Below are 23349 nucleotides of genomic sequence, written 5' to 3'. Positions count from 1 at the left end.
GATTTCCCAAGTGACTCAGTGATAAAGGATACACTTGCCAATGCAGGAGATACAGGAGACAGGGTTTGGATCTGTGGGTCTGGAAGATCCTCTGGAGAAGGAAATGGCAACCCACTCCAGTTTTCTTGCCTGAAAAATTCCATGGACAGAGGACAGTTCATAGGATCACAAAGAGGCAGACCCAACTGAGCATGCATGCATGCCATGCATAGAATTATAAACATGTAATTTTTAAGTGCTTAGTGATTTGGTAGGCATCATTAACAGCTATGAACTTTCACTTTTCTCTGCAAAGAAATTATCTAATTCTGGAAATGAGATACACATGCCTTTGAAATGCTAATACTTATGTCAATGTATTATAACTTTCATATATATCTAGAAGACATTATGTCTATGGAACTCATTCTTGTCATTTGATATCAAAACTTCTTTTCATAGAAAAATTGCTGTATTATTTGTGTAATGTATGATTTAAGAATTCAAAAAACTGCAGAAAAGAAAGTGATAATTATTATCTCCAGTCTTACTACCCCCAACAATGTTAAGTGAACATTATTCCATAATTTTCTATGTATGTATGTAAATAGAGGCTAGAAAGAAGGCTTTGAAAAATATTTTTCATGAAACAGGATCATGTTGTAAGTGATACCTTAAGAATGAAATGTATTAAGTTCTATTTTAATTTAGAGGTAGCAACTAAGAAGGACTGATGCTGAAGCTCCAATACTTTGGCCACCTGATGCAAAGAGCTGACTCATTGGAAAAGACCCTAATTCTAGGAAAGATTGAAGGCAGGAGGAGAAGAGGATGACAGAGATGAGATGGCTGGTTGGCATCACTGATTCGATGGACATGAATTTGAACAAACTCCAGGAGATGGTGAAGGACAGGTAAGCCTGGCATGCTGCAATCCATGGGTTGGCAAAGAGTTCGACACAAGTTAGTGACTGAACGACAACAAGAGATAGCAAATGAAAATAAGGTGGAGTGAAAGAAGTTGCTAATTGCACATTGTTAACATTTGGAGTTGAGGCCACTGGCCGATGAACTCACAAGTATAGGCAGTGTGCTCTACAAGGGGCAAGTTTTTCGAAAACTCCACAAGGGTTTCTGGCCCAGTGAGTGGAGTTTGATAGTAATACTTGCTGCAAAAATATTATTTTAAGACTCAGTTGATGTATCCTGCTGTAAGATCCTAAAAAGGGAACTCACTCAGTGGGTCTGATGTGGTGGATGCTCGGCTGAGAAGTTCTGTTTGTGCATGGCACTATCTTCCAAGAACACCCATGGGAGGTCATGCCTGATCTCCACTCCAGACCCTGAAGAGACTGAAATGGAAGAGCAGGCTGCAGCTGAGAAGGCTTTAACCAAGGAGGAACTTCAGGGGGAATGGACTGCTCCAGCTCCAGAGTTCACTGCTAACTCCACCTGAGGCTGAGGCTGGTCCAAAGGAGTGCAGGTGCCTTCTCTGCCTGTTCAACAGTTCCCCATTGAAGACTGGAGTGCTCAGCCTTCCCCTGAAGGCTGCTCTGCAGTCCCCACTGCATAGGCCACTGAAAGGGTAGGAACGACCCCTGAGTGGTCTTGAGCTGTTCTTCCACACACTCTTAAAATGGAAATTTGGTTAACAGAAAATAAACCATTTCTAAAGAAAAAAAGTTGCTAAAACTCAAATGTTTTGAGTTATTATTTCTTAAAGGATCCTTTTAAGATTAAATAAAAAGATTATGAAAATCATTAAGAATTTGGAGCCTTTTTAAAACCACATCTTCAATTTAAGAGAGTGTTGATTGATTTCTTTTTGATGATGGGGAATTAGTATTCTCATGTTTTCTTTTATATTTTTCTTTAATCTACTGGTATATGTCAGTAACATTATTTTCATACTGTCCAGGTTTCTGGCATTTGCATTCTATTCTATAAGCACAATCTATATGCTTTTATTTATATTCTACTTAAATTGAGACACAACTCATCACTTGTTTTTACATTGTTTTGCCATTCCTGAGTTTGTTATTTTCATTCATTCTATAAAAGTAGCTTTACATTTTGATATATTTTATAAAGCAGTTTCTGAAGAAAGGCTCATGAGTTTTGCGGTCCCTAGATTCTTTTGTGTTTTAGAATGACAGGCTGTTGATTTTATACTTGACTAATATCATGGCTACATGCTGTAATAGAATTCTATACGCATTATTCTTGTGCTTATGGCATAAAATATTGTGTTGAAATCCAAGGCCAGCCTGACTGAAGTTCAGTAACTTAACTAGGATTTTCCTGAAATCTGATATGCTTTTTTGATTTGAAGATTACTTCCTTTTTTTCCCATGGAAATTTATTTATTGAGCCTTCTACTTAAAGGACATCAGTTAACTTTATTTTGAATCATCCTTATTTCTCCTACATATTATTTGCTTTACTTTTATCTTTTTAATATGTTTACATTTTAAAATCTGTTATTGCTATGATTTTATCATGTTTTTTCCTCTAGACTGATAATTGAATTGTTAGCCATATATATCCTGTTACTTCTAGTTTCTAATTTAGCTATTAAACTTTATTATGTTGCTTTGATTCTCAATTTTTTCTCATAAACTTGTGACCTCTGTCTCTTCCTTTCTCTCTCCTTCATACTGTTTCTCTTAACTGATTTTATGTATTAACATTGCTAGGCTATGGTATGCAGTTTTGTCAAACACAAATCTAGATGTTGACCTGAAGGTATTTTTTTTAGGCATAATTAACATTTAAATCAGTGGACTTTGAGTAAAGCATATTACCCTCAAGAATGTAGGTAGGACTCATCCAATCAGTTTAAATCTTTAGGAGAAAAGAGCAAGGTCACCAGAAGAAGAAATGACTTTATATCCAGGCTGCCTTGAAATGCTTTTCCTGGCAATGCAATAAAGCTGTCCTTTTCTACTTCAGCCAAAATTGTCTTCAGGATCTGATTTGGCACTAATGTACAGAGGCCAAGCTTTCGGTAGCATTGTCACAAATTGCAGAATTCTGCCACCTCCCCCCTTTTTTAAAGTCTGGGAGTATTATATTGTTTGTAGATAGCACATTTTCTTTATCCATTCATCTGTTGATAAACATTTAGTTTTTTTTCAACATCTTGGCTGTTCTGAATAGTGCAGTGAACATGAGTGTGTAGATATCTCTTTGAGATCCTGATTTCAATTCTGTTGGATGAATACCTAGAAGTGGTGCTACTGAATTAAATGGTAGTTCTAGTTTCAGTTTTCTGAATTGAATCTCCATGCTACTGTCTACAGTGGCTGCACCAGTTTGCATTCCCACCATCAGGGTGCAAAGGTTTCAATTTCTTCCGTATCCTTGCTAACACTCATTGTCTGTTTTCGATAATAACCATTCTGACACATGCAAACCATATTGTGGTTTGGATTTGCATTTCCCTGATGATAGTAATAGTGAGCATCTTTTCACATAACTGTTGGTCATTTTAGAAATCAATATCAGAAGGAAAACTGGAAAATTCACAAATATATGAAAATTAAACAGCACAATCTTGAACAACCAGTGGGTCAAAGAAGGCATCAAAAGGGGGGAAAAAACCCTCAAGACAAATAAAAATGGAAGGATAACATACAAAAACATGTACTGCAGCAAAAGCATTAATGAGGAAAGTGTATAGCAATAAACGCCTACATTAAAAAAGAAAAAAATCTCAATTTAACTGTATGCCTCAAGGAACTAGAAAAAGAGCAAACCTAGTTAGCAGAAGTAAAATAGAGTGGAAAAACATTAAAAATCAACAAAACCAAGAATTGGTTTTTTGAAAAGATAACCAAAACTGAAAAACCTGTAGCCAAATTTACTAAGGAAAGAAAGAAAATTCAAAACAATAAAACCAGAGTTGACTCACTTTTGATTCTGTGAGAGGCAGTGATTTGATCCAAAAAATTACAATCGATGGCTGTGTATTCCTTTTATCTTATTTTTTGTTGAAGCATATAATTGACTTATAGTGGATTGATTTCTGCTATACAGCGAAGTGATTGTTATATACATACATACATTCTTTTTTACATTATTTTCATACTGCATATGTGCTGTGCAATAATATTTTGCTTCTTGTCCAGTTTGCATCTACTAATTCTGGACCCTCAGTCCAGTCCTCCCCCATTTTTCCTTCTTGGCGACCACATGTCTGTTCTCTATGTCTGGGGCTACTCCCCATCAGAACATCACTCAGTTCATTCTCCCCAGCTTTGGAGGTATTCAGAGACAACTTACAGTTTGGCTTTTGAGGGATAAGACCAAGTCCTTCACTATAAAATTCCTGCCACTCTGCTCCAGATCCTCATTTTTTTTTCCCCCTGCTAGGCTGCTCTTTTTTGAGCTTCATGGCATTAGATTGTCTAGTTGCTGCTCCTGAATTTTTCCTGGGTTTTGCTATTTTTATTTCACTGAATTGAATGTTGGGAAAGGAAATTCTGTGCATCAGTTTTATTACACCATCTTAGCTCATAAGTCCCCAATGATTTTTATTAACCACAAAAATATTTCTATTCATTGTGCAGATATGGAGATATGTAAATAGAAGATTAGGTGGGATGTATTACCATGTGAACAAGTACTTAATTACATTAGAGATGCAAATGTTTTTTGAGATTATACTTTTGTAAACAAGATGATCTTGTTATAATGGAGGATTTGTGGTAACTGCAATGTAAAGGAGCCTCAGAGGAAAAATTAGCAAAACTGAGTATGCGAACTATTTATTGCCCGTGTGAGTAGTATGCATAAAATCCAATGAATACCAAAGACTGTGTGCAAAATCACAACACAGTGCATTCTATTACACAGTCTCATTCTCTTCTTTTAAATATCTAGATTGCTTTTCATTTCTTGTAAGTGAACTGAAGAAATGTGTCTCAGACTGACACACTTCTGAATGTTTTAAATCTCTAATGATCAAAAACACACTTGGCAGAGAACTAATTTCACACCTCAGGCATTAAAATCCAGAGTCTGTATTCATTGTTTATTTTACATAATGTAAAACAGCATGAAGCATGATATATTACACAATGGGTGAATGGGAATTTTAGAAAGTAGGGCATCATTTTACATTTACACCTGGTAGATGACATTTTATATATTAGAAAATGTCCTGATATATCAAACAAAATGATTTCTTTCTCAATCAACTGAATTTTTTGTTACTGTATACATTAAAGAATAAAAGATTTCTATTATTATTTGATTATATTTTCCTAGAATATAATGGTAATTTTATGAGTTATTGTGATGTCAGTGTTAATACCTAATAGACCAGGCTTTATTTTATAATTTTATTTATTGATTTGTTTATTTTTTGTCTGTCCTGGGTCTTGTTGCTGTGTGGACTTTTCTCTAGTTGCAGTGAGAGGAGGCTACACTCTAGTTGTGGTACCCAGGCTTCTCATTGCAGTGGCTTCTCTTGTTGCTGAGCACCAGCTCTAGGGCATTCAGGGCTTCACTAGTTGTGGTTCTTGGGCTCTAGAGCACAGGCTTGATAGTTGTAGCTCATGAGCCTAATTGTTGCCCGGCAAGTGGGATCTTCCCAAACCAGGGGACTGAACCAGCATCTCCTGCATTGGCAGGCGGATTCTTTTTTTTTTTCTTCAAGGTTTTATTTATTTATTCATTTTTCATTTATTTTTATTAGTTGGAGGCTAATTACTTTACAGTATTGTAGTGGGTTTTGTCATACATTGACATGAATCAGCCATGGAATTACATGTATTCCCCATCCTGATTCCCCCTCCCACCTCCCTCTCCACCCGATTCCTCTGGGTCTTCCCAGCCCACCAGGCCCGAGCACTTGTCTCATGCATCCAGCCTGGGCTGGTGATCTGTTTCACCATAGATAATATACATGTTTCGATGCTGTTCTCTCGAAACATCCCACCCTCACCTTCTCCCAGAGTCCAAAAGTCTGTTCTATACATCTGTGTCTCTTTTTCTGTTTTGCATATAGGGTTATCATTACCATCTTTCTAAATTCCACATATATGTGTTAGTATGCTGTAATGTTCTTTATCTTTCTGGCTTACTTCACTCTGTATAATGGGCTCCAGTTTCATCCATCTCATTAGAACTGATTCAAATGAATTCTTTTTAACGGCTGAGTAATATTCCATGGTGTATATGTACCACAGCTTCCTTATCCATTCGTCTGCTGATGGGCATCTAGGTTGCTTCCATGTCCTGACTATTATAAACAATGCTGCGATGAACATTGGGGTGCACGTGTCTCTTTCAGATCTGGTTTCCTTGGTGTGTATGCCCAGAAGTGGTATTGCTGGGTCATGTGGCAGTTCTATTTCCAGTTTTTTAAGAAATCTCCACACTGTTCTCCATAGTGGCTGTACTAGTTTGCATTCCCACCAACAGTGTAAGAGGGTTCCCTTTTCTCCACACCCTCTCCAGCATTTATTGGCAGGCGGATTCTTTTCTACCAAGGAATTCTTTACCACCTGGGAAGCCTAGGGTTTGTCTTAAATATGGGATATCCAAAAGTTAGAGAACACCATAAAATCTAGATTAATTAAATTATTATATACTTAGCAATAGATAGCTGGGCCAACTAAAAATAAGCCTTTAGGAATATAGTGATTCATTTCTTATTATAAAACGTTTGAATCATTATTGAGTATGTTAATTGCTGTTTGGTCACTGGAGTCAAAAAGCTAGTATGGGTGTAATTTCTATAATTTGTAAGTGTTTAAATTATTTCAGGTACAGTTACTGATAAGGGCGACTTGGCATGCACACACAGGTAGTATCACCAGTTGTCAAAGGGACTCCTGGGTGTCACTGGTGACTACTGCTCCCAATGGCTTTTGATGGTTCAGGCAGAGATGGAGGTGTTTCAGGGGTGGCAGCAGCCCCTAGCATTTTAGCAGTCAGCGTGTTCTGGATTCTGGTAATCTCCTCTCCTCCCTTCTGTTATTTGAGCCCAAGGGCTTGTAGCAGCTTTTGTAGTTCTCCTTCTCTGGTTTTCCTCACTTGAAACTTTTTAATCCTTCAGTCCTTTGATCATTTTCTGTAAGGGTTCCTTGTAGTAAATACTCTCTGTTTGAACTATTTAGCACAATTTCTGTTTTCCTAATAAGGCTTTACTGATTCTGTACTGTCAGTATCTTTCTGGAATCACCCCAAACTATTCTAAACCGGGGACCCTCTTTAGCCTGGTGTGGGCACTCTCATTCCATCCGTCTGGCTGTGGACCTGTCTTGGACTCAAGTGACCAGGGTCAGAGGTGCTCTGTGACTTTGTGCATGAGTATCGTGGTGAATATCATTTCCTGACAGGTATTGGCATTCCTTAGGGTTTGAATTTTTTTTAATACCTCTTATTCTTAAAAGAAAAGTAGACTTATTCTGAATGTGGTGGTTTAGTCGCTAAGTTGTGTCTGATTCTCGCAATCCCATGGACTGTAGCCTGCCAGGCTCCTCTGTCCATGGGATTCTCCAGGCAACAATGCCAAAGTGGGTTGCCATTTCCTTCTCCAGGGGATATTCTTGACCCAGGAATTGAACCCGGGTCTCCTGTATTGCAGGCAGATTCTTTACTGACTGAGCTATGAGGGAAGCCCCAAGTGCAATTCTGAATGGAACAGCAATTTTCCGTAGAAAATACTAAGGAGTTAGTAGTTTCTCATTAGTTGTTTGAATGAATGAATGAATAGCTGACTCTATGAGTGTGTGTGTGTGTGTGTGTGTGTGTGTAGTATTTTGGGGAGCTGAAAGCTATACTGTAAGCTTTTGGCCTTTGGACCTTGCCTAATATTCTACTTGATCCCTCTTTTGTTATATTGTCAGTTTTTACTTTTTACTGAATATGTAAGCTAGTTTCTAGTTCACATTTTACTTTGTATTTTACTTTGTATTTCCTGTTTACCTCTCTTAATTTTTTTCTAACTTTCTTACTTCTTGTAAGAATGATAAAGTTTAATTTATTCCTTTCAGTTTTTTAAATCCCTGGGCTGGTTTGTAAACTATAAATAGCATTTTCCATCTTTCCATATCTATTGCTTACAGTGCGTAGAGCTCTAGTATTTTTAGTTATACAATGAAATTTGCTAATATCTTATTGAGGATCTCTAGATTTTTTAGTTTCTAAAAATATACTTTAAAAAGCTTCTTGTTATGAAACATGTCAAACATATATGTTTTTGAAACCAGTATAGTGAGTGCTCCTGTGACAGGCATGACTTTAACAGTGATTACAATGGTAAAAAAAATGGCCAATCTCTTTCACCTATTAATATTCCTCAGTTTACATTATTTCTTAAATAGCCATTTCAGTATTTGTTTCCGAATGATATGCTTAAAATGTAATCACAATGCCATGATCTCTCCTAAAAATTTACCTAATGTCATGAAATATCCAGTCTGTGTTAAATATTCCTGATGGTCTCATAATTTTATTTTTGTTCAAATAGGGATCTAAATAGGGTTCACAATAGCAAGCAGTTGCAAATATTCATCTGAAATCTAGTTTAATTTGAGTTTCCACGTCTTTCTCTTTTTAATTTTTCAATTGCAATTTATTCTGCACATTTTCTTACAATTTGAATTTTGCCAATTCATGGTTTTCTCTAATAGGTTTCTCTTTCTCCCTCACTTTTTATAAATAAGTAATTAGATTTTAAGTCTTGACCGGATTCAGTTTGATTTTCTTTTCTTTTTTGCAAGAAAATTTCAAAGGAAAGTCATAGAGGGCACAGGATATCTGGTTGTTTCTCTTTTGTTGATGTTAGCAATGTAATTGGTGATCACTGCTTGAATATGTTGTTTTATTGGGAATTGAAAAATGATGATATTTTAATCTCCTTTAATAATTTATTACCTGAAATATTTCTGTAAATAGAAACTTTCCCTAATCAACTATTTAATTACCCTCAAATATCCTGCATTCATGCAAGAAAGTCAGGATATATGTGTTTTCAAAATAATGACCTGACTCCCTAGTATTTTCTAAAGTGTGCAATAATTTTTTAGAAGTATCATTATGTATTCATGAATTTTGGCATTTTTGATTTTTCAATACATTGCAGTTATTATGCTTGTTGATTCTCTGATTGTCCATATTTTGGCTAGAAAAAGCATTCTTAATTCTTGAATCCTTTCTATCTGTCCTCAGTACTCTTTGATAGATTTTTTGGTTTCTGGTTTGACAATATCTTTTATAGAATCATCTTGTATACTTCCTCCCCCATTTTAGAATCCTCTCTTTGTCCAAGGAGTGTTAGTTCTTTAGTGGAAAATGATACTTAGAAGTACAAACTGTGTATTAAGCATGCTATTGCCTTTTTAGTGAGCAAAGCTAAGAAATATGGTGTTAAAAATAAAGATAAAATATATCATGATTTCATATTGATAATTTCAATTCAAACTGAAGAACAGAGAGATTTTACTTAACCTTTTAAATCTTACATTTGCCTCTCTGTATTCTGCTAAAAATTCCTATTTTCACCAAAGCCAATAGAATTATTCATTTTCTTTTTTTCATAATACACTCAGTATAGCAATAACAGCATCACCTCCAATGGTATGATTGCTGAAAACAGTTTTAAGAATTTTTTTTTCAGCTTTTTAAAATTTATTTTCTGCTTATATTATATTCCACCAGACATGTTGGGCCAAATAACTGTAGTTTAAAAAACACTTGAGATAATGGTGTGTGCCGTTATGCTACTAACCTGTTATATTATTTAGTTTATTCATTTTTTTGCTTTTACTTTTTTAGGGGTTGCTTCAAATTTTTTAAATTTTATGATTATGTGAATATATAATTATGTATATGTTCCCAACATCAAATACACAAAGCAAGATATATTCTGAAAATTCTAGCTTTATCCTTATTCTCTTTTGCTTTTTCCCTTCCTTCCCCTGTAGACAACTCTATTAGTCAGATTTCCTCAGAGAAGCAGAACCAGTGTATCATATATATGAGTTATTACGAGGAACTGTCTCATGTTCTCAAAAGTCCCAGGTTCTACAGTCTGCCAGCTGGTGACCCAGGAAACCTGGTGTCTGAGTCTGAAGACTTGAGAACCAGGGGAGGTGACAGTATAAATGCCAATCTGAGGGCAGGAGAAGATGAAATGAGATGTCCGCTCTTCTAATGTAGTCCTTCTCCTCCTCTGCTGTCCAGAGGGGCGCTTCAGCCTCACCCCCAGCTTCTGGATGGATAGTTCTAGTCCATCTTCTTATGAGGACGAGTGATGTCCAGAACGATCTATGTCATCATCCTGAGGGACTCTCCTTATATATCTGCAGTATACTTATATCAAAGTCACTTAAAATAAACATATCAAAGAGCAAGTTTATCTCCCTATTGTTGAAATTGTCAATTGACTTTTTTAGTGTCTTTTTTGTGTTTGGGGTGGGGGAGGGAGCAAATTGTGAAAGGATAATTAAAGAAAGTTTTTCTCTCTATACCTATTCTCTTTTCTAGTTCTTTCAGCATGCAGTTCCCTAATGCCAGAACAAGATTATATATTTTTTTTTAGTTTGGGGACATTGTTCTTTGCTAAGTATCAGTATTATCAAAGTCACTGAGCCGGTAGTGATGTTGGTTACACTGTATTTAAAAAAACTAATGCCCTGTATGTTAAGCTGATATTAAGTACTGAGAGACTGACATTTTGTTGGTGGGATACTATTATTTCAAGTATTGATCAATAACTTGTTCAAACTTATTGGCAGTTTTCCCAATTCCTTTATCTTCCCCTTCTTGCCTCCTGTTTTTTACCCTAACACCATTCTCAGCAGCTCGTCTCCTGCATCTCTCCTTCCCTGTCCCATTGGCCATCAATAAAACAATCAACCAAACCCCGAATGTCATACATTGCCTAGATCAGACACAATTTAAGTCATCAGGCAAGCTAAGGCTATCCTTTCTAGTTTAGCTGGAGAGATAGCAGAACTTAGAGTGCTCTTCAGGTCACAGCAGCTCTCCAGAGGTGGCATTTCCAGAGCTACTCTCAGGGTATCTACAATTGGGAAGGACATATTAAAGTTCTGACTACACCCACTACATCAGGGATGGTAGCTCTGGGTAGTGCTTAGATTGAAATAGACTACATCGAAAAAGGCATAACAACTGATAGCTGTCAGAGGGATATAGTATCTTATGGTATTTTGGTATTTAAAAATAATATAAAATATGGTATTTAAAATATAATAAAATATGACATTTTATTTTCTAAAGTGCTTCCCATTTAATTTTATTTCCATCTTTATTGAGACTTAACTGACATACAACAGTTAAGTTTTGACATCATAGTCAATAAAACAAGATACGCAATTCATGGTAGAGAAGAAAAATTTGTTAAATAACCCTTCCCCCCGCACCACCTTTTTTTAAAACCCAAAGTGATATCAGTTCAGTTCAGTTGCTCAGTCAAGTCTGACTCTTTGAAACCCCTTGGGCTGCAGCCCGCCAGGCTTCTCTGTCCATCACCAACTCCCGGAGCCTACTCAAACTCATGTTCATTGAGTCGGTGTTGCTAGCCAACCATCTCATCCTCTGTCGTTCCCTTCTCCTCCTGCCTTCAATATTTCCCAGCATCAGGGTCTTTTCAAATGAGTCAGTTCTTCGTATCAGGTGGCTAAAGTATTGGAGTTTCAGCTTCAACATCAGTCCCCTCAATGAATATTAGGATTGATTTCCATTAGGATGGACTGGCAGGATCTCCTTGCAGTCCAAGGGACTCTCAAGAGTCTTCTCCAACACCACAGTTCAAAACCATCAATTCTTTGGTGCAGCTTTCTTTTTAGTCCAACTCTCACATCCATACATGACTACTGGAAAAACCAGAGCTTTGACAGACGACCTTTGTTGGCAAAGTAATGTCTCTGTTTTTTAATATGCTGTCTAGTTTAGTCATAACTTTTCTTCCAAGGAGCAATCATCTTTTAATTTCATGGCTGCAGTCACCATCTGCAGTGATTTTGGAATCCCCCAAAATAAAGTCTGTCATTATTTCCACTGTTTCCCCATCTATTTGCCATGAAGTGATGGGACCAGAAGCCATGATCTTAGTTTTCTGAATGTTGAGTTTTAAGTCAACTTTTTCACTCTCCTCTTTCACTTTTATTAAGAGGCTCTTCAGTTCTTCTTTGCTTCCTACCATAAGCGTAGTGTCATCTGCATATCTGGGGTTACTGATATTTCTCCCAGGAATCTTGATTCCAGCTTGTGCTTCATCCAGTCTGGCATTTCTCATGATGTACTCTGCATATAAGTTAAATAATAAGAGTGACAGTATACAGATGCGACTTGCTCCTTTCCCAATTTGAAACCAATCTGTTGTTCCATGTTCAGTTCTAACTGTTGCTTCTTGACCTGCATACAGATTTCTCAGGAGGCAGATCAGGTGGTCTGGTATTCCCATCTCTTTAAGAATTTTCCACAGTTTGTTGTGATCACACAGTCAAAGACTGGCATAGACAAAAAAGCAGAAATAGAATTTTTTTTCTGGAACTCTCTTGCTTTTTCAGTGATCCAATGAATGTTGGCAATTTGATTTCTGGTTCCCCTGCCTTTTCTAAAACCAACTTGAACATCTGGAAGTTCATGTATCTGGAAGTTACTGTGAAAGCATGTCTTGGAGAATTTTGAGCATTACTTTGCTAGCGTGTGAGATGAGTGCACATGAGTGAGATGTGTGGTAGTTTGAACATTCTTTGGCATTGCCTTTTTTTGGGGTTGGAATGAAAACTGACCTTTTCCAGTCCTGTGGCCACAGCTGAGTTTTCCAAATTTGCTGGCATATTGAGTGCAGCACTTTCACAGCATCATCTTTTAGGATTTGAAATTGCTCAACTGGAATTCCATCACCTCCACTAGCTTTGTTCTTAGTGATGCTTCCTAAGGTCCACTTGACTTCTCATACCAGGATGTCTGGCTCTAGGTGAATGATCATACCATCGTGATTATCTGAGTCATGAAGATCTTTTTTGTATAGTTCTGTGTATTCTTGCCACCTCTTCTTAATATCTTCTGCTTCTCTTAGGTCCATACCATTTCTGTCCTTTATTGAGTCCATTGTTGCATGAAATGTTCCCTTGGTATCTCTAATTTTTTTAAGAGCTCTCTAGTCTTTCCCATTCTATTGTTTCCCTAAGGCTTTCTTATCTTTCTTTGCTATTCTTTGGAACTCTGCATTCAAATGGGTATATCTTTCCTTTTCTCCTTTGCCTTTAGCATATTTTTTTTTTCTACAGCTATTTGTAAGGTCTCCTCAGAGAACCATTTTGTCTTTTTGCATTTCTTTTTCTTGTGATAGTCTTGATATCTGCCTCCTGTACAATGTCACGATCCTCCATCTATAGTTCTTCAGGCACTCTCTCTATCAGATCTAATCCCTTGAATCTATTTGTCACTTCCACTCTGTAATCATAAGGGGTTTGATTTAGGTAATACCTGAATGGTTTAGTGGTTTCCCCTACTTTCTTCAATTTAAGTCTGAATTTTGCAATAAGGAGTTCATGATCTGAGTCACAGTCAGCTCCCCATCTTGTTTTTGTTGACTGTATAGAGCTTCTCCACCTTTGGCTGCAATGAATATAATCAATCTGATTTCCCTATTGACCGTCTGGTGATGTCCATATATTGTGTCTTCTCTCGTATTGTTGGAAGAGGGTGTTTGCTATGACCAGTGTGTTCTCTTGGCAAAACTCTATCAGTCTTTGCCCTGCTTCATTCTGTACTCCCAGGCCAAACTTGCCTGTTACTCCAGGTATTTCTTAATTTCCTACTTTTGCATCCAGTCCCCTATAATGAAAAGGACATCTTTTTTGGGTGTTAGTTCTATAAGGTCTTGTAGGTCTTCATAGAACCATTCAACTTCAGCTTCTTCAGCATTACTGGTTGGGGCATAGACTTGGATTACTGTGATCTTGAATGGTTTGCCTTGGAAACGAACAGAGACCATTCTTCCATTTTTGAGATTGCATCCAAATACTGCATTTCGGACCCTTTTGTTGACCATGATAGCCACTCCATTTCTTCTTGCGATTCCTGCCCACAGTAGTAGATACAATATTCATCTGAGTTAAATTCACCCATTCCAGGCCATTTTAGTTCACTGATTCCTAAAATGTCGATATTCACTCTTGCCATCTCCTATTTGACCACTTCCAATTTTCCTAGATCATGGACCTAGCATTTCAGGTTCCTATGCAATATAGCTCTTTATACCATTGGACTTTACTTCCATCACCAGTCACATCCATAAGTGGATGTTGTTTTTGCTTTGGCTCCATCCATTCATTCTTTCTGGAGTTATTTCTCCACTGATCTCCAGTAACATATTGGGCACCTACTGACCTGGGGAGTTCATGTTTCAGTGTCCTATCTTTTTGCCTTTTCATGACGTGCATGGGATTCTCAAGGCAAGAATGCTGAAGTGGTTTGCCATTCCCTTCCCCAGTGTACCACATTTTGTCAGAACTCTCCACCATGACCCATCAGTCTCAGGTGGCCTGGCTCATAGTTTCATTGGGTTAGACAAGGCTGTGGTCCATGTGATCAGATTGGTTAGTTTTCTGTGACTGTGGTTTTTATTCTGTCTGCCCTCTGTTGGAAAAGGATGAGGCTTATGGAAGCTTCCTGATGGCAGAGACTGACTGAGGGTGAAACTGGTCTTGTTCTGATGGGCGGGGCCATGCTCAGTAAATCTTTAATCCAGTTCCATGTTGTTGGGCAGGGCTGTGTTTCCTCCCTGTTGTTTGTCCTGAGGCCAAGCTATGGTGGAGGTAATGAAGATAACGGCAAAGTCTTCCAGAAGGTCCCGCGCACGCATTGCTGCGCTCAGTGCCCCCGACCCTATAGCAGGCCACCACCAACCCACACCTCCGCCAGAGACTCCTGGACACTCCAGGCAGCCTTTCTCTGGGGTCCTGGTGCCCACAAGGTTTTGTTTGTGCCCTCCAAGAGCCTATTTCCCAGTCCTGTGTGAGTTCTGGTGACTCTGTGGGGGGGTTAATGGCGACCTCCTCCAAGAGGGCTTATGCCACACCCAGGTCTGCTGCACCCAGATCCCCCATCCCTGTTGCAGTCTGCTGCTGACCTGTACCTCTGCAGGAGACGCTCAAACACAGTTCTGGCTCAGTCTCTGTGGGGTCTCTGGGTCCTGGTGCATGCAGGTTTTGTTTGAGCCCTCTGAGCATTTCTGTTGGGTGTGGAGTTTGATTCTAAATGTGATTTCACCCCTTTTACCATCTTGTTGGGGCTTCTCCTTGCCCTTGGACGTGGGATATCTCCTCTAAGTTGCTCCAGTGCTGCGCAGCCACCACTCCAGTGCCTACCATCTTGCTGGGTTTTTCTGCCCAAAGTAGCTTATGTAGTAGCAAAAATGTAATTGAACAAAGGCACATTATTTTGGAAAAAACATTTTTTTTTTAGACTGTCTCAGTCCTCAGGAGGAGATGCAAATAGTTTGACAAAGCAAAACTTTCTTTGTAAGACTAATTCTTACTCAGTTTAAAGTTTTCCAAACAAGTAGGATATGAACATGAGAGCACTGAAGTTTCTATCAGTGTCTCAGTCCTGGTATATTTATCTATATATTTTGAAATTAAAGATGATGACACAAAATGTGAAATACTTTCTTTGAATCAGAAACTGTAACTTGCTATGAAATGTAGTCCCTGAAAGAAAGCTAAGAGCTGTTCAAATAGAGCTCTCCAAAGTTATCAATATTTTTACCAACTTGAAAAATGATGAAATTCTTTGAAGATAAAGGAATCAGGGTAAAATATTTGAAGATAGCTTATAACCATCTCTTTAACATTTTTCTGGCCAGAGCTGAGTCAGAGAGAACTTTTATAGCAGATGGAAAACTTTATACAAAAATATATCTATGACTAACAATTCTATTATAGACACAATTTGGTTTTTAAACTAAATGACACTTTGTTTTTTAAACTAAATAACATTGTATATAATTAAAACTTATTCACATTAATGTTGCATTCTTTGTTATTTTTGATTAATTATTTTACTTGTAATAGTTTGTTTGCTCATAATTTTTATTAGAATGAGAATGTATATTGGAGTTTATATTTAACCAACATATTTTTAGTGATATTTTATTAAAAAAGTATATTAAATATTTGAAATAAGTTAAAATTATTTTACTCACGTTAAGAGTTCTTTGAATTATGAATACACACAGTAAAATACCAATATTGATACTAGTTTAGAGTTATATAAAGGAAATAGAGAAATATAGCATTGTCATTCCAACCAAGAGAGGAAGTTCACAGCTGCACCATGCTGGCAGTGCCTGCAACATGCTGAGGTTAGCTTTTACTGACTTGCAAGAACCAGTTGTTAAAGTTTCAAGAAACCTTGTAAGTCAGTTATTACATGGAGTCATTATCAAAAATTATGTGTAATACTTTTTAAAAGTTGCCTTAATATTTCCAAAATAACATCAGTGATGTACACAGAAAAAAATGGTTCACCTTTTCCACATTAAGATATATAAAGTTCAAAATTAAGTTATACAAGTTTACAATTAAATATGTTATTACCTTGAAAACCAAAGATAATAAATATTCAAAACGTATCTTTCCTAGTTATTTTGCTACATTTTTCTGTTATCTGTGCTGGTAGGGTCATCTCTGTCTGTTGTGTTATCATGGTCGACATATGAGATAGAAGCGTGACACTGTGTGTGTATCATTCCCTACTCTGTGTTAGTGACATCTTGCTGGTAGTTTGCAATTGGCCACTGTGGGAATATTTTCCCATAGAATTTGGCAAATTCTATAAAACAGAGCTTGATTTATTGTTTTGATTACCTAGACTTAAGATAGTAATAGAGAAAATATTAATAATGTGATTAAATGTGAAAGCATGCTGTATTTGTAGTCATTAAATGGTGAATAGAACAAAAAAGAAGTACTCTTCCAGTATTAAAAGCTATTAAAAAGTCCTTTATATCATTGATGAATGAGTGGGGTTATGAAATGCTTCATTATTTTATCTTACTTGTTAATGTAAAGGGAAACATCAGTCAGCATTTCTATTGGAACTACACTAGTTTGTTAATTGCAATTATAGGTTGGCTGTGGATATAAGAGTTCAGCAAAAAACAACAAAAGCATTCTGTGAAACTCAACAGACTACAGAAAATTTATAATAAAGAACATTATAGTTAATTTTTTAATTGTAAAATATTTTTAAATCATTTTAATAAAGTAATTTAAATAGTTTAAATTTATTTAAAATTGTAAGACACATACACCCCCTCAAGAAGAATTTTTAAAATATTGATCAACACATCAATGGCAGTAGGTCTGTATTAAAAATTTTTTTAACAACAATGTTGAATTATAGTTGATACACACAAAAATGGTATGTATTTAATGTGTAGGATTTAATGGGTTTGAACACATGCGTACATTCATGAACCATTATCACAATTAAAGTAATAAACATATCCATCGCATCCAAAAGTTTCCTGTTATCCCCATACTTTTTTGTGGTAAGACCCCTTAACTTGAGTTCTCTTAACAAATTTTTTTAGTGTACAATACATCATTGTTAAGTATAGGTACTATGTTGTAAATTGCAAACTGTGATAAATGTTATAAATAAAAATACAGGGAGCTTTGATTGCTTTTAACAAGAAGACCAGATACAGTCCAAGATTCATCGAAGACTTCGATGAAGTCTTCAACTTTAGGTTGTGATGTGTGAACTAAAATTTGAAGGATGAGTAGAATGTAATGATATAAAACAAGGAGAAGCGTCGGGAGCAATGAGAACAGGAAAGAAGGCTAGTGTTTTTGGACTGCAAATACTAGGGGCAGAAAGTGGCCAGAAATGAGAATGGGAAGACATGCAGGGGCTAGAGGATCCGAACCTTGATAAAGCTTTGAGAAGTTGGAATAAGTGAATCATATGGCTTTATATGAGTTTTAAAAAGATCACTTTGTGAAAACTACTTTGGAAGGAAACCATAATGTGCTCATCAGTAACTTAGAAGGGTAGCTGATGAAGGCAGTCCCGTGAGACAGCATGGAAGCTTAAGCCTTTGAGGATGGTGATTATACCACAGAGTAGTAAATGATTAGAGAGATGTTTAAGAGACAAGATTGATAGGACTTGATGATGTATTAGATATTGAGAATGAGGCAGAGGGCAGTTTCAAGAAGTTTTACTGTTTTTTTTTGCCACGAACAATCAGAAGAATGATACCAATCACTGACTCAGAGAAAAGTGACAGAGGGCCCAGTTTGTGTTCAAGTTTTGGACATTCTAAAATGTCCAAATGGAGCTTTTTTGAAATGGATCTTCCCCAGTGGCTCAGCGGCAAAGAAATCTGCCTGCAATGCATGCGACCCTGGTTCAATCCCTGGGTGGGAGAGATTCCCTTGAGGAGGTAATGGCAACATACTCCAGTATTGTTGCCTGGGAAATTCCATGGACAGAGGAGCCTGGCAGGCTGCAGTCCGTAGGGTTGAGACTTCACAATGGAAATGTTGATTGTTAATTAGATATATCATGCATATGCCTTTTTTATGGATTCTCTTTTCAGGCTGAGCTGTGAGGCTAGGAAACATGCCCATCACTCAAAGTTCTTATTTTCAGGCAGCAGATATGCCAGTGAAGCTGGAGTTTATTGAAAAAATATTGGATACCTGCCAGGTTTAATGGAAGGCTAGAACTCTGAGTATGGAAAAATGTTTCTAGGAACAAAGCTCCAAATCCTGTATCAGAACTGGTCCAATGAGGAAACCATGACAGAACACCAATTATACTTGTACTGTTGCTCGACTTTTCAATAGACTTCTCTGTGCCCTGACCTTGCAGCCTCTATCTGCAGACAGTGTGAATGAGTCAGAGTCATATATGGTTGCATTTGATTGCCAGAGCCTCACTCATAAGGTTATTCTTTATTTGCAAGAATGACTAGGAACATGCAAGAATGAAAAAGGTAACATTTTCAGCTCCTGTAAGGGAAGAAGCTTTTGAACTGCCACCAAGATAATAGAGACCCTGAACACAAACTAGAAAGAGGTTTAGATTTTGCAAGGCTAACATAAACAGCAAATTTCCCCTTACATACATCTTACTCATCTTTGTGTGCTTAGCAACTTATGTAGCAGTTCTGAAATAATAATTTATTTTGAATTGAAAAAAACTTTAACAGTTAATTAAAATAGTGCAGGTAAAGATTTTCTTGTTCATTTTGATCATTTAGACAGTCTATTACTAGATTATCATATGTCATTTTAATTTGTTTTTGTAAGCTAGTTTTACTGTGATAGTCCATATTTACTATTATACTTTGGTTTTTAGAAAAATATTTATTTTTTTCAAAACAGCAATGTCTTTACATTTCTTATTTGAGGGACGTAGGACACATTTCAGTGCCCAAAATGGTTTAGACATTTTATTTAAGGAAAACATTTTTTCCATTTCTCCTTTTCTACCTGTGCTTTATAATGCTAAACAAATAAATAATATTTGACATTTCCTGCTGTTCCATGGTGAATTTTTGCCCTAGAACTTATTTCACATTCCATCAGTCCCATTCAGATTGATGGAGTGCGATCATTTAGCACTTCTCTTGCCTTGTTTTTATGTTTTGGACCTTCTAAGTTTTATTTTTCCCTTCAAAAATTTGAGAAAATAAAGGAAAAACTCTATATTACCTTCATAAGCTATAATAGATGAGCAGCAAAGATTCTAGTTGAATCTTGCTTAATGACAGTGATGATTAATGAGGAAGCAATTCCTTATTAACTTGAGAAGGTAATTTTATTAGATCATTTCTCCGTTAGACATGCAAATCAAACAACTTTACTTGCTTATTCCCATTATACCTTTCATGTTTTAGTGCAAAAAGAAGACTTTTGTTTTTTTCTGCCCTCAGTGTTACAGTTTTTCTTGATACTTGAGTTTTTTCTTTCTATGATGGCAAGAACCATTGTTAGAAAGACGAGGCATGCCATGTTATAATGCTGGTTACCTGTCCATTTCCTCCAGACTCTTGTGGTGGTTTGTAGAGTGTCACTTATACCAGAACTACATGTATTAGAATGTTCTTCCCTAAGTTAGCATTGGCCAAAAGAGGACTTTATGTAATTTTTGGAAGGCAGAAGTGAAGCAGTAACCATCTCCATAAGTCAACGTGGTTAGATGCAGTGACTGAAAGATGCAGATGCACCTGTGGGTGCTGGCAAGTTCCAGCTGGCTCTTGGTCTGCATCAGCTTTTCTTCTGTTTATTGACCTACAGTGACTCCAAGCCCACTCCCAACTCTCTGTGGTGGACTCACAGAGGTAGTGTTACTGCAAGGTAGGGGTTCAGTTGCTTGCTGCTCAAAAGCCGATGAAGAGGTCAGGAAAGGAAAAGAAGGTTGGTGGGTAGGAAAGTTTGCTTTATTTTGAATGCTGGCAGCTAGGGAGAAAGTGGACATCTGTCCAAAGGCTGACTTCCCCCAGTGAAAATCAGTGGGTGAGAGCTTTATAAACAGAAGGAGAAGACTACATGCAGAAATAACACAGTCAACTCTAACAGTCATCTTGAAATTGGTCATGGGAGATCTTACAGTATCATCTTGGTTGTTTTATGTACAGTTAATCTTTAGTTCCAGTGTCAGTTTGTTTCTATGTCTTGAGGTCAGTTCTAAATAATTGAGGCAGCTTATATCATGGCTAGAGTCTGGTCATCATGTAGGTAACTTCTCCATCTGGTGTAGTTTTAGTATAAACAGCTCAAGAGATATGACTCAGAATATTATTTGTAGCCCTTGAGAAAGAATTAAAGACCCTTGACTATGCTTAATGACTACATTATTATTATTTGGTCTCCTTTGACAGTTTTCCTCTGTTTCTGCATTTTCTCACTTCTCTGATTAGACTTATTCTTTGGCTAAAGTTTCCCACAGACAACAGGCAGACAGAGGACACGTGGGAGCCAGGACCATAAAGTCCTTCTTTGTTTCAGTAGCTGCAAAGTCCTTTCAAGTCCAATTTTAGTGGTTGGATGTGCTTGGCTTTTCACATTGCCTGGCTGGCTGGTCACTTTCACTCTGATCCTTCAACTTTCTTCTTGAACCTCCTTTGCCTGGCTTTTCCTCTTATTGTGTTAGATCTAACTCTTATAATAAATCTCTTAGCCCAAACTCATGGTGGGTCTATTTTCTGGTTGAACTCTGACTGATTCAATTCTTCATGCTAAAACTTGAAGCTTGTTCTGATAGCTTTTTCTTTGCTCTTTGTCTTTTATCATGAATTGCTTTTTTTTTCCCTGTAAGTTTAAGATCTGTCTCGACTGAAATAATTCTTTCTATTTCAATTATTGGCAAGAAGTAAAAATTAATTTTTCAAGAGTTACTTAGTGTTCTCATTCTGGTGTATTCTGAGTGCAAAATGTCTGTATTATTTTTTTCTACAATTTATTAATTTGAAAAAGTTAGATAATTATATATCCCAGTGCAGTTGTGAGAATGTTAATAAATGGTAAAGCATGTTATAATTGGTAGCTACAAGTTTATTCTCTAGATATATATGAACTTTCTCTAAACTGTACTTAGTAAGAAAAGATAAAACAGCAATACCAACAACAAAACCTGTTCCTCTTCCATTGTTGAGAACTTGGATGTGTTTATTCCACCATTTCTAGATGGAAGATACATTGCTTAATTTAGAAATTAAAAAGTAATTAAAAATTGAAATATGTATGAAGAGTGATGTGAAATAATGATATTTATGAGTAAAAATTTGGCTCCTTCTACATATATGACATCAGTTCAGTTCAGTAGCTCAGTCGTGTCCAACTCTTGGTGATCCCATGGACTGCAGCACGCCAGGCCTCACTGTCCATCAGCAACTCCCAGAGTTTACTCAAACAATGCCCATTGAGTCAGTGATGGCATCCAGCCATCTCATCCTCTGTCATCCCCTTCTCCTCCCACCTTCAATCTTTCCCAGCATGGACAAATGTTAAATCAACTTTGTTACATATTCTTAATCGTTATATAGCCATTTAAACATTTATGAAAATTTTATAATAACTTGGAAAAATGTTTAAATATTAGTGAAAACAAGATATGGAATATTACATATAGAAATCTGGAAGGAAATACTTTAAAATATCAATAGTAGTGGGTTCACAAGTAATTCTTTTCCTTGTTTTACTGTGGTTTCTAAATTTCCTGTTACCTTTAAAAAAAAAGTATACGCTTTATTTGAGAAGTTGTGAATTGCTCTTGAGAATGGTACTCTGCTGCTTATTCATGGGTGTGAATCCCACAATAAAATAATAGAGAAACCAAGAAATTGCTTGTTATTTCATTGGCATAGCTAAAGAGGAATGCGAGCAAACTTCTTTTCTTAAATAGCTGGCATATATTTTCTCCCTTCTTTTTTTCCACTCCACAATTATCGCTAGGTGTAAAGGCATGAGCACCAGTGCAGCATTTCATTTTCTGCTGAGGATTGCATGCAATATTTATGTATTATATATCATTACTTTGAAATCAGTTTATGATAAAGGAGCCAGAACTCTTCCACGGGACTGCTTCTTTCTGTTTAAAGAGGCATCTTTTCATTGGAGTGTAGTAATGGCTGTAGTACTTTGGCAAATAGCTATAAAACATGAAAACGTCCTCCTCTCTTGTATTAATCCATCAGGAAGCTTTCAGGGATTCTTCTTGTCTAAAATATTCATAGGCAGAAAAATGTCCTGAATGCCCTACAGAATTTGTGCAGAGCCAGGGGGATGATTGATAGTGAAGCTCTGTTCTGAGTCACTCACAGTATGTAATTCTATTTGTCTTGCCAAATACACGAGAACAGGCAACTCATAAAAGGTAAAGGTAACAGACATTGTATTTTCTTACATTTAAAAAAAGGTCTTGGTGTCTCCACTTCACTGTACTCTACTGAATATGGCAAATTTTTATTAAATAAAATAAAAGGCAGTTGAGTCTTTCTTTGTATATAAAGTTTTATTAAGCTGATGTCATTTATTATGTTGCACATTTCTCTTTGGTAGATATTTGCCTACATGGGTGTATCTTAAGTAAATGGTGTTCAAAAGTTTAGTTAAAGAAAAACTAGTCAGGGTGCCTACTAAAATCAGGGTACACAGGGCACACAGTACACTCAATACATCCCTTAGTATCCCTTATCCATCTTCCAGTATTTCTGACATTAGTGTTTTTAAGATATCATTCAGTTTTCCTTTAAATCATTGTTGAAACTTAAATTCTGTTCAGGTTAATCTTGTAAAGTCAGGTAATGCAATGGATAAGCCATAGATGATATTGCAGCTCCTAGCTGGATTTAGGAATCAC

The 23349-nt window shown here is 36.7% G+C and overlaps 1 non-coding gene across 1 annotated transcript; it reads left to right on the top strand.

The window, feature by feature from the left end:
* Window positions 1-1006: 1006 nt before the first annotated feature.
* LOC136171274 (small nucleolar RNA SNORA62/SNORA6 family) lies at window positions 1007-1156 on the top strand. The gene has a single exon (XR_010663818.1). It is a non-coding gene; the product is annotated as a small nucleolar RNA SNORA62/SNORA6 family (small nucleolar RNA).
* Window positions 1157-23349: the final 22193 nt, after the last annotated feature.

This window comes from Muntiacus reevesi, chromosome 6 (assembly GCF_963930625.1).
Source record: "Muntiacus reevesi chromosome 6, mMunRee1.1, whole genome shotgun sequence".
NCBI lineage: Eukaryota > Metazoa > Chordata > Mammalia > Artiodactyla > Cervidae > Muntiacus > Muntiacus reevesi.
The sequence above is the reverse complement of the archived record's forward strand: the minus strand, read 5'-3'. Positions and strand labels throughout refer to the sequence as shown.